This window comes from Pseudophryne corroboree, chromosome 6 (genome assembly GCF_028390025.1).
Source record: "Pseudophryne corroboree isolate aPseCor3 chromosome 6, aPseCor3.hap2, whole genome shotgun sequence".
NCBI lineage: Eukaryota > Metazoa > Chordata > Amphibia > Anura > Myobatrachidae > Pseudophryne > Pseudophryne corroboree.
Genome location: NC_086449.1, coordinates 199,056,945 through 199,073,907, shown reverse-complemented (window position 1 = coordinate 199,073,907; position 16,963 = coordinate 199,056,945). Strand labels below are relative to the sequence as shown.

General features: G+C 46.1%; 1 long non-coding RNA gene across 1 annotated transcript in view; it reads left to right on the top strand.

Annotated features, from left to right (window-relative positions):
• The window catches only part of LOC134935128 (uncharacterized), a 36,387-nt gene extending 19,546 nt beyond the window's left edge, over positions 1-16,841 (top strand). Inside the window, exon 2 of the long non-coding RNA XR_010179920.1 lies at positions 16,113-16,841. This is a non-coding gene — a long non-coding RNA (uncharacterized LOC134935128). The remainder of the gene's footprint in view (positions 1-16,112) is intronic.
• The last annotated feature ends 122 nt before the right edge of the window (positions 16,842-16,963 follow it).

Genomic DNA, 16,963 nt, shown 5'->3' with positions numbered 1-16,963 from the left:
CACTGGAGGGACATAGGGAGGCTGAATACATAGAACACCCTGAGTGAACGTATGAACATCAGGAGTGATGCTTCAAGAGCACCACCATCAAAGCCAGTCTGACCAGGTCCGGATAAAGACAAGGGCCCTGTACGAAGAGGTCTTGACGCTGAAGAAGTAGAAGGGGACGCCCTGTCAACAGACCCTGCAGGTCTAAGAAACAGTGCTGTCTGGGCCACGCTGGAGCGACTAGGATTAGCATTCCTCCTTCTTGTTTGAACTTCCACAGTAACCTGAGCAGGAGTGACACCGAAGGGAATATGTAAGGCAGCTGAAAATTCCACGGAAACCGCCAGTGCGTCCACGAATGCTGCCTGTGGATCCCTGGTCCATGATCTGAAGACCGGAACCTTGTAGTTGTGTCAAGACGCCATCAGGTCTACATCTGGTAGGCCCCACCTTTCCACTAGTAGTTGAAAGACTCCTGGATGAAGGCTCCATTCTCCGGAGTGAATGTCCTGGCGACTGATGAAGTCCGACTCCCAGTTGAGGATGCCCGGAATGAATACTGCAGAAATGGCTGGCAGATGGTGTTCCGCCTAGCAAAGGATTTTTGACACTTCCATCATTGCCATGCGGCTTCGAGTGCGCCACCGTGGTGGCATTGTCCGACTGTACCTGAACAGGCCTGTTCCATACTAGAGGCAGGACAAGGGTTAGTGCGTTGAACACTGCCCTCAGCTCCAGAATGTTGATTGGGAAGAGTGGTTCCTCCTTGGTCCAACGACCCTGAAACGAATGTTGTTCCAACACCGCTCCCCATCCCCGTAGACTGGCATCCGTTGTCAGTAGGACCCAGTTGAGGATCCAGAAAGGACGGCCCCTGAACAGTTGCTGTTCCTGGAGCTACCAGGACAGCGACAGATGAACCTCCGGAGTCAACAAGACTATCTGGTACCTGATCCGATGAGGTAGGGCTTCCCATTTTGACAGGATCAACCGCTGTAGGGGACGAGAATGAAATTGAGCATACTCCACCATGTCGAAAGACGACACAATCAGGCCAAGGACTTGCATTGCCGAGTGTATCGACACTCGAGGGCGACAAATGAAGTGTCTTATCCTGTCCTGAAGTTTCTGGACTTTGGAGACAGGAACAGTCTCTGACTGTGTGTTTCCAAGAGTGCCCCTAGGTGCACCATGCTCTGAGCTGGGACCAGCGAGGACTCTTTCCAATTCATTAGCCATCCATAGGCTTGCAGAAAAACCACCGTCAAGTGCAAATGACTGAGGAAGACTTTGTGGTGATTTGCTAGAATCAGCAGGTTGTCCAAGTACGGGAGTATTCTGATTCCCTGGCGACGGAGATGGGCCGCCATCATGGCCATGACCTTGGTGAAGATCCGAGGAGCCAAAGCCAGTCCAAATGGCAGAGCCTGGAATTGGTAGCGAAGGTTGCCAATAGCAAACCACAGGAACTGCTGATGTGACATGGCAATAGGAATATGCAGATACGCATCCTGTATATCCAGGGATACCATATAGTCTCTGGGTTCCATAACCAGCACAATTGAGCACAGTGTTTCCATACGAAACCTGGATACTCTCACAAACTTGTTCAGAGATTTGAGGTTGAGTATAGGCCGGAAAGACCCACTGGGTTTCGGGACCAGAAACAGGGTCGAGTAGTAATCTCTCCTGTACTCAGGAGAGAACCTACAACCATTTGTAGAGCTTGCGCCTTTAACGGATCTGAAGGGAGAGCCATAGCGCAGAACTGGTGAGGGGGGCATCTCTTGAAGGAGACAGCATACCCGTGAGAGACAACTTCCAGTACCCATGCATCTGAAGTTGTGTTTAACCAGACCTGGGCGAACTGTAGAAGTCGGCCTCCCACCCTGGGGTCACCAAGGGGGAGGCCCGCCCCGTCATGCAGCAGACTTGTCATGTTTTGCAGCAGGCTGACGGGCTGACCGCTTGCTTTCCCTTGAGGCCGTAAGGAACGAAAAGTGGTACCTTTTGCCTTCTGTGCAGAAGGATTAGAAGTTGGGAGAAAATCTGTCTTACACTCAAAAGGAAAGAAACCACGTGGCGCACAGAAAGTTACATGTAGAAGAAAACAAATATCATTTAGTAAATGTGCAGGAGTCTTTCCTGTTATGAAACCCGTCAATATATATCGTTCCAGCCAGGTAGTTTTCTTTTTAGAATCCACTTCAGCTAGTGTACCTCAGATAGAAAAGAGACAACCTTAGTGCAACAACGTTTGGTATCTGATATATAACACCTTTACGTAAAGTATTACACTCACGTTTAGTAAAGTGTATAGCTTGCTCATCATCCTCCCAAACTGAGATACTTCTTGAAATATTTTCCTCCACTAGAGTGTATGTAACTCGAGAGGGAGAAGAATTTAGTGCAACATTGTTTAAAAACAATAAAAATGTATTCACAGAGTTACACTTACAATAAATAAAATTGTACAAGGCACATAGAAACCTTCACAGGGATTGGCGACTCTCACAGGAATGGAGATCGAAGTCAGCCGGTCCATACACCACAGCAGTCGGTGTCCTTAAGATGTAACAAGGAAGGAGAGTGTCCAACAAGATTCCCCTGGGATTAACAAAAAAGTCCACCTGCTTTATGCGTTTTGGACCTTCGGGTCCTTCGTCAGGACAGACGTAGTCGACACCTTGGCTGCCAATACTCCCACCTCAGAGGACGCCTCTTGAATATAATAAGATGCGGTGGTAATGTGAGACAGGTATTGTCTGGCATTGGCAGAAATATCCTCAGGCAGCTCTTCCTCTAATGCCTGAACCCATGCCTCAATATCTTTTGCCGCCCAAGATGCAGCAATAGTGGGTCTATGTACAGCCCCTGTAAGGGAGTATATAGATTTCAGGCATCCCTCCACACACTTATCTGTCGGCTGCTTCAGTGAGGTGACAGTGGTGACAGGCAGGGTGGACGACACCACAAGGCGGGTGACATGAGAATCCACCAGCGGTGGAGTCTCCCATTTGTTACACAAATCTGCAGGGAGAGGATAGCGAGCCAAGGCCAGTTTAGGAATAGGGAATTTCTTCCCTGGATTAGACAAAGGTTCCCGCCTGATGTCCACTAGATGATCAGAATGGGGTAATACAGTTTTAACCATCTTCTGCTGGTTAAACTTATCAGTCTTCTTTGCCACAGCAGTGGAATCCTCCTCATCAGTGATTTGCAGGATATGCTTAAGAGCAACTATCAAGGCAGGGACATCAATTTGTAAGGGAGAATCCTCATCAGTAACACAGGATTCAGTGTCAGACAGGACTGTATGCTCCCCCTCCTCTTCAGATGAAACATCAGAGAGGTTTGTAGATTGTGACGAGGAAGCAGCCCGCTTAGAGGGCCCAGGGACACGGGAGTGATCTGGGGTAGATTTCTATCTAACTAGAGACTGATTTTGTTGATGCAGTTGGTGAGACAAATTTTCTTCCCAAGGCGGGTTAACCATGGGGACAATTTGTGGTGGTAATGGCACAGGTGGTCCCAAAGGGGACGCAAGGCAATCCACCAGAGTACCCAGGAGGGTGGTGAATGCAGCCCAGGGTGGCTCCTGAGTAGGTGCAGGAGCTGCAGACTAACTGGGAGGTGCATGACAAGTAATGCACAGACCATCATACAACACTTCCCCCTCTGATAAATCCCTGGAGCATGCTCTGCATGATGCAGGAGCTTCCACAAATTTACTGCCCTTTTTGTTAGACATTATTATATATGCAACAACTGGGCTATTATAGTACGATTATATGCATTTACCAATGTATCTGTAGACAGGCCTATGTTGTAATTTGTTACCAGTAAAACTCACATTTGCACATTGAAGTGATAATTACCCATCAATACACTGTGACTATGGCCCTCATTCTGAGTTGATCGCTAGTTGCTTTCGGTCGCAGCAAGGCGATTAGGTGAAAAAGCGTAATTTCTGCGCATGCGTACAGGCAGTAGTATGCACGCGTGAAGTACTTTCACACAAAACTATGCAGTTTTACACAAGGTCGAGCAACGCTTTTCTGTCGCTCTGCTGATCGGTGAGTGATTGACAGGAAGTGGGTATTTCTGGGTGGTAACTGGCCGTTTTCTGGGAGTGTGCTAAAAAACGCAGGCGTGTCAGGTACAAACGCAGGCGTGCCTGGGGAAACGGGGGAGTGGCTGGCCGAATGCAGGGCGTGTTTGTGACGTCAAAGCAGGAACTAAACTGACTGAAGTGTTCGCAAGGTAGGAGTAGGTCTGGAGCTGCTCAGAAACTACATGAAAATTTTTACGAGCAGTTTTGCTAACCTTTCGGTCGCACTTCTGCTAAGCTAAGATACACTCCCAGAGGGCGGCGGCCTAGCGTGTGCACTGCTGCTAAAAGCAGCTAGCGAGCGATCAACTCGGAAAGAGGGCCTATAAGGGCTAACGTTAAAACTGCGGACATACCCCACTGGAGATGCCCAATCTCATCTGATCTTGGAAACCAAGCAGTGGAGGGCCGGGATAGTACTTGGATGGGTGACCACCTGCAAAATATTATCGTTTGCCACATCTTCCTGTCACTATCAGGGGACATCATTGAGCAAATCAGTACACCTAACATTTTGGCCTTTGACCTATGATTCAATTCCCTGCAGTCTTTTTCCCTATGGGATCTCATGCAGGATTAATGATGGTCACATTAAAACGTAAGGGTAACATCTTGGCATTATAGTCCCCACAATATATTTGATCCAGCATTTCAAATAATTATAGAATTTTGCTATAAATCATTCATTTCTATTCATATTTTTGCCTTACAGTTAGCTGATGCATATTGGATATATTGGAACTCCCTAATGTTAAATGGTACTCTATTAAAATTGTTATGATCTTAACAGTACTTTGAACATTAAAATGTTCCTCTGATTTAGAGTGCTCCCCAGTCTTCTTCTTCTCTACCTTTTTAGAATCGAGTATGATACCTCTGACTCAGTGGAGCACCACTGATGGTCACCAGAGATATACCTTATAGACAAGATTTGGTTCTCAAGTGTAAGGTTACCACATTTAGAAACTAATTCTTTAACCCAAATCAGTATTATCAAAGGACATTTATCTGACATGCATTATATTATTTCAAACTGGTGCGGTTTCCCCCATAACCTGTTGTTAACTCTATTACACTGTAGTACGATTAAGTCGCCAGGCAGAGCAATACCTGTGGCTAAAACCTGGTATAATGGAACTGAAATTTAGGAAGGGCCTATTGTGTGCCTCAGCAGGAGGTGTGACAAGCGCTGCGGTGGTTTGACTTGTGATGTGGGGGTGTCGTCTAAATAGTCGGTGTGGCCTGTGCCATGGGTGTGGCTTTCTCTATGGAGGTCATAGCTAGTGCCTACCTTCAACGACTTAATAGTGGCACTATAACAAGAAAAAGTTTGTGACCACCATATAATACAGAGCATCAGTGATCTCCATATGATACAGAGAGCATTGCAGTGACCTCCATATGATACAGAGAGCTGTATCAACATGCAAAGAAGGCGGAAAAAGGAGTAACAATGGGGCAAAATACAGCAGGTGTGGAATAATTTGAAGAAAAAAAAACATGGGGGCAATACAGAGCAAATGGGGAAAGGGGAGCATTGATGGGGTAAAACAGAGCAGAAAGGGAACTGAGGGCTCATGGGACACAATTACTGACACAGACACCACTTACCGACACAGACATCTCTTACTGACACAGACAGACAACTCTTACCACTTATCACTTACGGACACAGACACCTCTTACGGATACAGATAGCCCTTATGGACACAGACACCTCTTACACAGACACACTTACTGACACAGACACCCCTTACTAACACATACCACTTACTGACACAGATTACACTTACTGACACAAACACACTGATAAATACACACTTACTGACACACACACTTATTGACACAGACACACTTACAAACAACAATCATACCTTACTGACACAGACCCCCCCCTTAATGATACAGACACCCCTTACTGATACAAACAAATTTACTGACAGATACCACTTACTAACACAGACACCTCTTACTGACACAAACACACTGACATACACACCACTTACTGACACACACCACACCACTTATTGGAACATACATACTTACTGACAGACACCCCTTACTAACACAGATACAACTTACTGACACAGATCACTTACTGAGACATCCCTTATTGACACAGACACCACTTACTGACACACCTTACTGACAAAGGCACCAATTACTGACAGATACCCCTTACTGACACAGACACCACTTATTGGCACATACATACTAACAGACACCCCTTACTGACACCGATACTACTAAATGATATAGATACCCCTTACTGACACACACAACACAGATACCACTTACTGACAGTGCCTCAGACACCACTTACTGACACACACAACACAAACTTACTGAAACAGTTACCACTTGCTGACGTACACTATTTACTGACACACACATGCACAACACAGATAAACTTACTGACACAGACACCACTTATAACCTTTTCAGACCACCAGCAATAACCGAGGATGCACGGGTTGCTGTGCAGTCTGAAAGGGTCCAGTTGAAATAATACGGGTCGAGTGACCCGGTATTTCAACCCAAGCAGTGACCAGGGTTGAATACGGCTTCAACCCAGGTCGCTGTGCAGTGTGAATGGGTAAGCCAAGTTGATGTGACCCGGGACCCGTTTGCTGTATAGGAACAAGCAGCGCTTGGAGATCATCTGATTTCAAGCACCACCTCCGCATGTGTCACCGCTGATGTCACCAATTTGGGAATATATGCTGGGTTTGTGCTGCCGACTGAGAGGGGTCTCAAGCCGGTTGCACCCGGGAAGGAGCCGTGTACAAGACCTAGGTGCAACCCTCTTATGCGGCCTGAAAGGGGTATTACTGACAGACACTACTTACAGACACACTCATAACACAAAACTTACTGACTCAGACACCACTTACTGACAGACACTACTTACTGACACACAAAACTTACTGACAGACACCACTTACTGACAGACACCACTTATTGACTCTGTAAATACCAAATTGCTTTCTAACTAATATTTAAAATGCCCGCTCTAATTTATACTGCGGACGCCAGGCGCATCTTAGTACCATATACGATAAAAGTGCGCTGTACGTCGCAAAACACTACATCCCTTAAGAGAAAACAATACACCCACACATTATCTGAGTTCCAAAGCTCATTGATGTATATATTTGTTTTTAAAAGGATATGTATTCAATATATCACAATGTACAGTATACATATAGTTACATGGTTACAATTTATACAGTAAGCAGTTAATACAAACTAAATCAAATACATACAGTTACAGGCCAGCAAATACATCACCATATATTTCTCATATAAAGTCTTCCCTCCATATCACTCTCTCTCTCTGTGTAAAATCATGTAGGCACTGGTCTGGCAGCACCTCCATCATCGTCTGGGACAAAACAGCAACTCCTGTGTGTCTGATCAGCAATGTGCTATCTAGTTTGGGGGAGTGCACACATCTAGTCTAAGGGAGGGAACTTTCTCATTCATGATGAGTCACTGGTCAATTCATATGCAAACCAGGTTCAGCCTTGAAGACATCAAAAGGGCTGGCCTGAGTTTCCTGTCCACCACCTGCTTGGAATGTCCATTGTTCTAATAAGAGTGACTTTAGCTTTCATACATTTAATCATAACTAGTCATAGCAATGTCCTACAACTTAATAACAAGCATCAAATTAATCTACACATTATTCTGGTTACTGTAATACCAAACACGACATGTCTATCTTGCTTCGTTCCAATAATACACATACATGACGTTACTCCATTATGTAATTTTAAATCATTATGATGTCTGGCGCTTGATATGTTATAATTATGTGCTGTATGAAATATGTGTTGAATCTATCTCTGTGGCATGTCTGTGAAAATGCGTATGTTACCATATATAGCTGTGCTTGCTGCACGTATTAGCAAGCTTAGCGACTAATATGTGTGGAGTCTGTATGTTCTCTCTATGTAATATTTTTGACTTCGACAACACACACACACACACTCAAAACTTACTGACACAGATATCACTTACTGACAGACACTACTTATTGACACACACACACACACACACACACACACACACACACACAACTTACTGACACAGACATCACTTAAATGGGAGGAGAGGAGACCCCAGGGACTGGTGTGTGCTGCAACTCACCGGGTTTTGCATGACCCCTCCATTCTGGGTCTGACATCCACGGACCCAGCTCTCCTAAAAGACAGCAGCCTCCTCCCCCAGACCCTTCTCTTTCATGAGGACTGACTGACGGTAAGCATAAGAATTTATTTTGAATGGGCAAGGGGGTGGAGCCTCGGTTGGTAAGGGGGTGGGGCCTAAGATGGGTCTGGGGCAGAGCTTTGTAGATTCAGGTGATGGCGGGTAGTGCAGTTTCAGTCCGTGCCTGCGTGTGGTGGTCAGCACATTGTCTGCTTTGTGGTGAGGCTGAATGGGCTGCCTGGAGAAGTGAGTAAGCTGCTGTGTGTGGTGACAGGAAATTTTTTTTTCCTGTCAACACTGGCTACACAAGCAGACAAACAATTTGGAAGCTGCTCAATCATACCTGGAGATAATTATATATCAGGTGCTGGAAGGGGGAGGGGTCACAGACAAACAAACAAAGAGGAAGGGGGGTGCAAATCCCCACCCCCAAATTCCCTTCCGCACACTGAAAATTACCTGTAACCATCCCTGAATCTATCTGGTAATAAAATTCAGAGAATTCGTCACAAATGTTTGCAAACACATGTTTAGCTGCTGGCCACTTCACGGCTTCTCTGATACAGCAGTCCTAACTACTTGATAGCAGTGCCCACATTGGGCCATGTAATTTGTCACAGTACGCCTCATAATAAAGGCCATTACTAAAACAGTTCCAGACTGAGAGCTAACTTACCAGGGAGCCACCCCCAGGATCTCCCATTGGCACTACAAGGAACAGCATGCCTTCCAAATGCTGCTCCCATTCAATGCCTCATGCACACAAGCAGACAAACCATTTGGAAGCTGCTCAATCATACCTGGAGATAATTATATATCAGGTGCTGGAAGGGGGAGGGGTCACAGACAAACAAACAAAGAGGAAGGGGGGTGCAAATCCCCACCCCCAAATTCCCTTCCGCACACTGAAAATTACCTGTAACCATCCCTGAATCTATCTGGTAATAAAATTCAGAGAATTCGTCACAAATGTTTGCAAACACATGTTTAGCTGCTGGCCACTTCACGGCTTCTCTGATACAGCAGTCCTAACTACTTGATAGCAGTGCCCACATTGGGCCATGTAATTTGTCACAGTACGCCTCATAATAAAGGCCATTACTAAAACAGTTCCAGACTGAGAGCTAACTTACCAGGGAGCCACCCCCAGTATCTCCCATTGGCACTACAAGGAACAGCATGCCTTCCAAATGCTGCTCCCATTCAATGCCTCATGCACACAAGTAGACAAACCATTTGGAAGCTGCTCAATCATACCTGGAGATAATTATATATCAGGTGCTGGAAGGGGGAGGGGTCACAGACAAACAAACAAAGAGGAAGGGGGGTGCAAATCCCCACCCCCAAATTCCCTTCCGCACACTGAAAATTACCTGTAACCATCCCTGAATCTATCTGGTAATAAAATTCAGAGAATTCGTCACAAATGTTTGCAAACACATGTTTAGCTGCTGGCCACTTCACGGCTTCTCTGATACAGCAGTCCTAACTACTTGATAGCAGTGCCCACATTGGGCCATGTAATTTGTCACAGTACGCCTCATAATAAAGGCCATTACTAAAACAGTTCCAGACTGAGAGCTAACTTACCAGGGAGCCACCCCCAGGATCTCCCATTGGCACTACAAGGAACAGCATGCCTTCCAAATGCTGCTCCCATTCAATGCCTCATGCACACAAGCAGACAAACAATTTGGAAGCTGCTCAATCATACCTGGAGATAATTATATATCAGGTGCTGGAAGGGGGAGGGGTCACAGACAAACAAACAAAGAGGAAGGGGGGTGCAAATCCCCACCCCAAATTCCCTTCCGCACACTGAAAATTACCTGTAACCATCCCTGAATCTATCTGGTAATAAAATTCAGAGAATTCGTCACAAATGTTTGCAAACACATGTTTAGCTGCTGGCCACTTCACGGCTTCTCTGATACAGCAGTCCTAACTACTTGATAGCAGTGCCCACATTGGGCCATGTAATTTGTCACAGTACGCCTCATAATAAAGGCCATTACTAAAACAGTTCCAGACTGAGAGCTAACTTACCAGGGAGCCACACCCAGGATCTCCCATTGGCACTACAAGGAACAGCATGCCTTCCAAATGCTGCTCCCATTCAATGCCTCATGCACACAAGCAGACAAACCATTTGGAAGCTGCTCAATCATACCTGGAGATAATTATATATCAGGTGCTGGAAGGGGGAGGGGTCACAGACAAACAAACAAAGAGGAAGGGGGGTGCAAATCCCAACCCCCAAATTCCCTTCCGCACACTGAAAATTACCTGTAACCATCCCTGAATCTATCTGGTAATAAAATTCAGAGAATTCGTCACAAATGTTTGCAAACACATGTTTAGCTGCTGGCCACTTCACGGCTTCTCTGATACAGCAGTCCTAACTACTTGATAGCAGTGCCCACATTGGGCCATGTAATTTGTCACAGTTTGCCTCATAATAAAGGCCATTACTAAAACAGTTCCAGACTGAGAGCTAACTTACCAGGGAGCCACCCCCAGGATCTCCCATTGGCACTACAAGGAACAGCATGCCTTCCAAATGCTGCTCCCATTCAATGCCTCATGCACACAAGCAGACAAACCATTTGGAAGCTGCTCAATCATACCTGGAGATAATTATATATCAGGTGCTGGAAGGGGGAGGGGTCACAGACAAACAAACAAAGAGGAAGGGGGGTGCAAATCCCCACCCCCAAATTCCCTTCCGCACACTGAAAATTACCTGTAACCATCCCTGAATCTATCTGGTAATAAAATTCAGAGAATTCGTCACAAATGTTTGCAAACACATGTTTAGCTGCTGGCCACTTCACGGCTTCTCTGATACAGCAGTCCTAACTACTTGATAGCAGTGCCCACATTGGGCCATGTAATTTGTCACAGTACGCCTCATAATAAAGGCCATTACTAAAACAGTTCCAGACTGAGAGCTAACTTACCAGGGAGCCACCCCCAGGATCTCCCATTGGCACTACAAGGAACAGCATGCCTTCCAAATGCTGCTCCCATTCAATGCCTCATGCACACAAGCAGACAAACAATTTGGAAGCTGCTCAATCATACCTGGAGATAATTATATATCAGGTGCTGGAAGGGGGAGGGGTCACAGACAAACAAACAAAGAGGAAGGGGGGTGCAAATCCCCACCCCAAATTCCCTTCCGCACACTGAAAATTACCTGTAACCATCCCTGAATCTATCTGGTAATAAAATTCAGAGAATTCGTCACAAATGTTTGCAAACACATGTTTAGCTGCTGGCCACTTCACGGCTTCTCTGATACAGCAGTCCTAACTACTTGATAGCAGTGCCCACATTGGGCCATGTAATTTGTCACAGTACGCCTCATAATAAAGGCCATTACTAAAACAGTTCCAGACTGAGAGCTAACTTACCAGGGAGCCACCCCCAGGATCTCCCATTGGCACTACAAGAAACAGCATGCCTTCCAAATGCTGCTCCCATTCAATGCCTCATGCACACAAGCAGACAAACCATTTGGAAGCTGCTCAATCATACCTGGAGATAATTATATATCAGGTGCTGGAAGGGGGAGGGGTCACAGACAAACAAACAAAGAGGAAGGGGGGTGCAAATCCCCACCCCCAAATTCCCTTCCGCACACTGAAAATTACCTGTAACCATCCCTGAATCTATCTGGTAATAAAATTCAGAGAATTCGTCACAAATGTTTGCAAACACATGTTTAGCTGCTGGCCACTTCACGGCTTCTCTGATACAGCAGTCCTAACTACTTGATAGCAGTGCCCACATTGGGCCATGTAATTTGTCACAGTTCGCCTCATAATAAAGGCCATTACTAAAACAGTTCCAGACTGAGAGCTAACTTACCAGGGAGCCACCCCCAGGATCTCCCATTGGCACTACAAGGAACAGCATGCCTTCCAAATGCTGCTCCCATTCAATGCCTCATGCACACAAGCAGACAAACCATTTGGAAGCTGCTCAATCATACCTGGAGATAATTATATATCAGGTGCTGGAAGGGGGAGGGGTCACAGACAAACAAACAAAGAGGAAGTGGGGTGCAAATCCCCACCCCAAATTCCCTTCCGCACACTGAAAATTACCTGTAACCATCCCTGAATCTATCTGGTAATAAAATTCAGAGAATTCGTCACAAATGTTTGCAAACACATGTTTAGCTGCTGGCCACTTCACGGCTTCTCTGATACAGCAGTCCTAACTACTTGATAGCAGTGCCCACATTGGGCCATGTAATTTGTCACAGTACGCCTCATAATAAAGGCCATTACTAAAACAGTTCCAGACTGAGAGCTAACTTACCAGGGAGCCACCCCCAGGATCTCCCATTGGCACTACAAGGAACAGCATGCCTTCCAAATGCTGCTCCCATTCAATGCCTCATGCACACAAGCAGACAAACCATTTGGAAGCTGCTCAATCATACCTGGAGATAATTATATATCAGGTGCTGGAAGGGGGAGGGGTCACAGACAAACAAACAAAGAGGAAGGGGGGTGCAAATCCCCACCCCCAAATTCCCTTCCACACACTGAAAATTACCTGTAACCATCCCTGAATCTATCTGGTAATAAAATTCAGAGAATTCGTCACAAATGTTTGCAAACACATGTTTAGCTGCTGGCCACTTCACGGCTTCTCTGATACAGCAGTCCTAACTACTTGATAGCAGTGCCCACATTGGGCCATGTAATTTGTCACAGTTCGCCTCATAATAAAGGCCATTACTAAAACAGTTCCAGACTGAGAGCTAACTTACCAGGGAGCCACCCACAGGATCTCCCATTGGCACTACAAGGAACAGCATGCCTTCCAAATGCTGCTCCCATTCAATGCCTCATGCACACAAGCAGACAAACCATTTGGAAGCTGCTCAATCATACCTGGAGATAATTATATATCAGGTGCTGGAAGGGGGAGGGGTCACAGACAAACAAACAAAGAGGAAGGGGGGTGCAAATCCCCACCCCCAAATTCCCTTCCGCACACTGAAAATTATCTGTAACCATCCCTGAATCTATCTGGTAATAAAATTCAGAGAATTCATCACAAATGTTTGCAAACACGTTTAGCTGCTGGCCACTTCACGGCTTCTCTGATACAGCAGTCCTAACTACTTGATAGCAGTGCCCACATTGGGCCATGTAATTTGTCACAGTTCGCCTCATAATAAAGGCCATTACTAAAACAGTTCCAGACTGAGAGCTAACTTACCAGGGAGCCACCCCCAGGATCTTTAGTAATGGCCTTTATTATGAGGTGGCCAGCAGCTAAACATGTGTTTGCAAACATTTGTGACGAATTCTCTAAATTTTATTACCAGATAGATTCAGGGATGGTTACAGGTAATTTTCAATGTGCGGAAGGGAATTTGGGGTGGGGATTTGCACCCACCTTCCTCTTTGTTTGTTTGTCTGTGACCCCTCCCCCTTCCAGCACCTGATATTTAATTATCTCCAGGTATGATTGAGCAGCTTCCAAATTGTTTGTCTGCTTGTGTGCATGAGGCATTGAATGGGGGCAACATTTGGAAGGCATGCTGTTCCTTGTAGTGCCAATGGGAGATCCTGGGGGTTGCTCCCTGGTAAGTTAGCTCTCAGTCTGGAACTGTTTTAGTAATGGCCTTTATTATGAGGCGTACTGTGACAAATGACATGGCCCAATGTGGGCACTGCTATCAAGTAGTTAGGACTGCTGTATCAGAGAAGCCGTGAAGTGGCCAGCAGCTAAACATGTGTTTGCAAACATTTGTGATGAATTCTTTGAATTTTATTACCAGATAGATTCAGGGATGGTTACAGGTAATTTTCAGTGTGCGGAAGGGAATTTGGGGGTGGGGATTTGCACCCCCCTTCCTCTTTGTTTGTAACACTGGCTACACTACAGAGACCCTGTGGGCCTATTTTCAATGGGGGGCCTGGAGCTGCAGCTCCATCCACCCCATTGTTAATCCACCCTGTATAATGTGACTGTAACACAGTAGAATATACTTATATAGATAAATACTGTGTAAAGTATATTATAAGACCCAGACGCACCTAGCCCAGGGTACAGAATATAGTGAAAGTTACTGTACATTTGGGACACACTGAGAGTGAAACCACACAGCAGATACAGGCACATAGTCACAGGCAATGCAGAAATTATCACAATAAAGCTGCACTGGACTATAATATATTTGTATATATCACAGCGCGGTCAGTGACCGGAGGATATATCAGAATACTCGTACAATATATTCTGTAAGGTACATTTTTTCTCAACTAACGCTGTCTCAAGACATGTAGGATACTCAAGTGATTGCAAAGTCTCAGGACTGTATACAGGCGGCTTTACAAGGGAGACCTTGCCCTGCAATCCCGGAGACCTGCTGTAGCTATGCTGTGAAGATGGCACCCAGCGTCTCAGTCAGGGAGTGAGGGAGAGTGTGAGGCAGCTCCAAGGCGGGAAATCTGCGTGGAGATGGCGCCCTGGGCCGGGGCTACAGGTCAAGTGACGCCTCCCCAATGCTGGACTTCCACCCCAGGTACTACTGAGCCTTATTAAATGAGGCGCTAGTATACCCGACCTGTGCTCCAATGCCCTGGTGGTTTAGTGGGGTCCCTGCCCAGTGATAGTGTCCACACCAGCGCCGCGGTCCGTCTCCCCAGGCCGCGGATGGAACGGGATTTAGTGGCGGGTCCTACCGGGGTACCCTCTTACCTTCTCCCCGTAGCACACACACGAACCAGGAGAGCAGTCTGCGACTCTGTGCCTAAGCCGTGACACCTCCGTCGCAAGTACGCGGGAACCAGGCCAGCGGGAATATGCAACTCCGCTTGGGAGGTGATGTAGCTGCAGCGCTGAATATCACTCTGACATACAGCGCTGACAGACCAGCCAGAGAAGTAAGGAAATCTTCTTAGGAAAGCTTTTCTGGGTTGCCCAGTGCAGCCCTCCTGTCAGGTGACCTGCTGCTGCAGGCACCAACTCGAAACAGAGCTCTCAGTGCCTGGAGGCGAGGTTAAAGAGGAGACCCCTATGTATCCTGGGAAAGCTAAAGCTTTAACCTGTTGGTGCCTCTGGATCAAGATCCACTCTACACCCCGATGTTTCCCTGTGGAAACCTGTGTACCCTGCTGCAGAAAAAAAAGTACATGGACAGAGAGGACAGTGACAGTATTAACTACCATATACTTTCAAGATAATTAGAATTGGGAAGCCAATATTGTCACCTGAGACCCGGTAACCAAGTATGGTGCCACCTTTATGAATAAGTTTGCCAAACTACTGACCTGCTGAGCGTTTACAGACATTGCCTTCCTGGCTATAATTCAAGGGGTCAGGTTAATGTTCCAGTCACAGAGTTCCAGTTTATTATATCTGGGTTGTGGCAGTAATCGGATACCTGCGTCAGCCTTGATGTTGTGACACAAGCTTTTTTGTGTGGTTTTTTTTTCTTAAAGTGTGTCCATCAGACTATCTTGCATGCCTGAAAGCAGGTCCACAGGATCTGCAACAATTATACCCAGTAGTGTTTACTCCACTAGTGTCTGGTGGACCACTGTCCTTTCTTGTACAAGGACATTATAAAAACTTTAGCACCCGTTGCGTAAAGATACAAGGGCTAAACATTTGAGACCCTTGATTTATTTCACTTTTTTGCAGGGTTACACTTTTATTCATCATTCTTTTGTCATCTGATTCCATCACAAGATCTAAATTAAGTACTTAAGAAATTGCATTCTGAGCACTTTCAGCCACTAATTATATTCCCTTATCTCTTTCTTGGAAGGTGACATTTATCCTGACCTTTACCTCAACTTGGACATTCTCAGAGCCAACAGTACTTTCTCAACTTCCGCTGCTCCTATTAAACTACCAAAGAAGACTCTCTCCTACATTGCCAGGCTACAGTACCCTGTCTTTGATAGATGCTGCGGGTGCGAACGGCACAATTGGACTTGATGAATACCCAAAACAGAGTTGTGGCCCTCTGACTGGGTTTCCAATGTATGGGCTGGAAGTTATGAAGGAACTAAAGCAGAGAGCGAGACTGGTCGCCGTGGGGTGATCTTGAGCATAGAATAGGACAGAACTAGACAGGCGTGGTTAGGTCAGAGGAATAGCCAAGGTCAAAGCATTGAAGTTACTAGAAGTGGTATCAAGGGAGCAGGAGAAGAGAAGAGTCAGACAAATTGGATCAAACACTGAGCATCACACTAGAAATTCAGACTTAGAACATGGAGCCCAGAACTCCAGGGAGGAGATTTTAAACAGAGCGTCATGTGCATCCCTATGGGAGCCACTCTGCACCAGCACCAAGAGCAGAGAGAGATGCAGGCTGCCCCTGCAACAGCCAGGAATGGAGAACTGACAGCAGAGGGGAATGGACACCAGCACCCACCTGCTACAGCCACTCAGAGAGACCCAGCACCGCCCAGCCCGTTAAGAAAGAGCCGGGCTCAGACGCTGTGACATACCCTACATGTATACATCAATAAAATGTTTTTCAGCATTCTAATTATCTTTGTTTATTTTTCTGTCCTAAGGGTCTAATGAAGGTCAAAACTACTTCCAACAAGTCCAGTTCATGCTGGGCACAGTATCAAATGGCCCTAAATGGTAGCTGGCAAGTCCATTCCC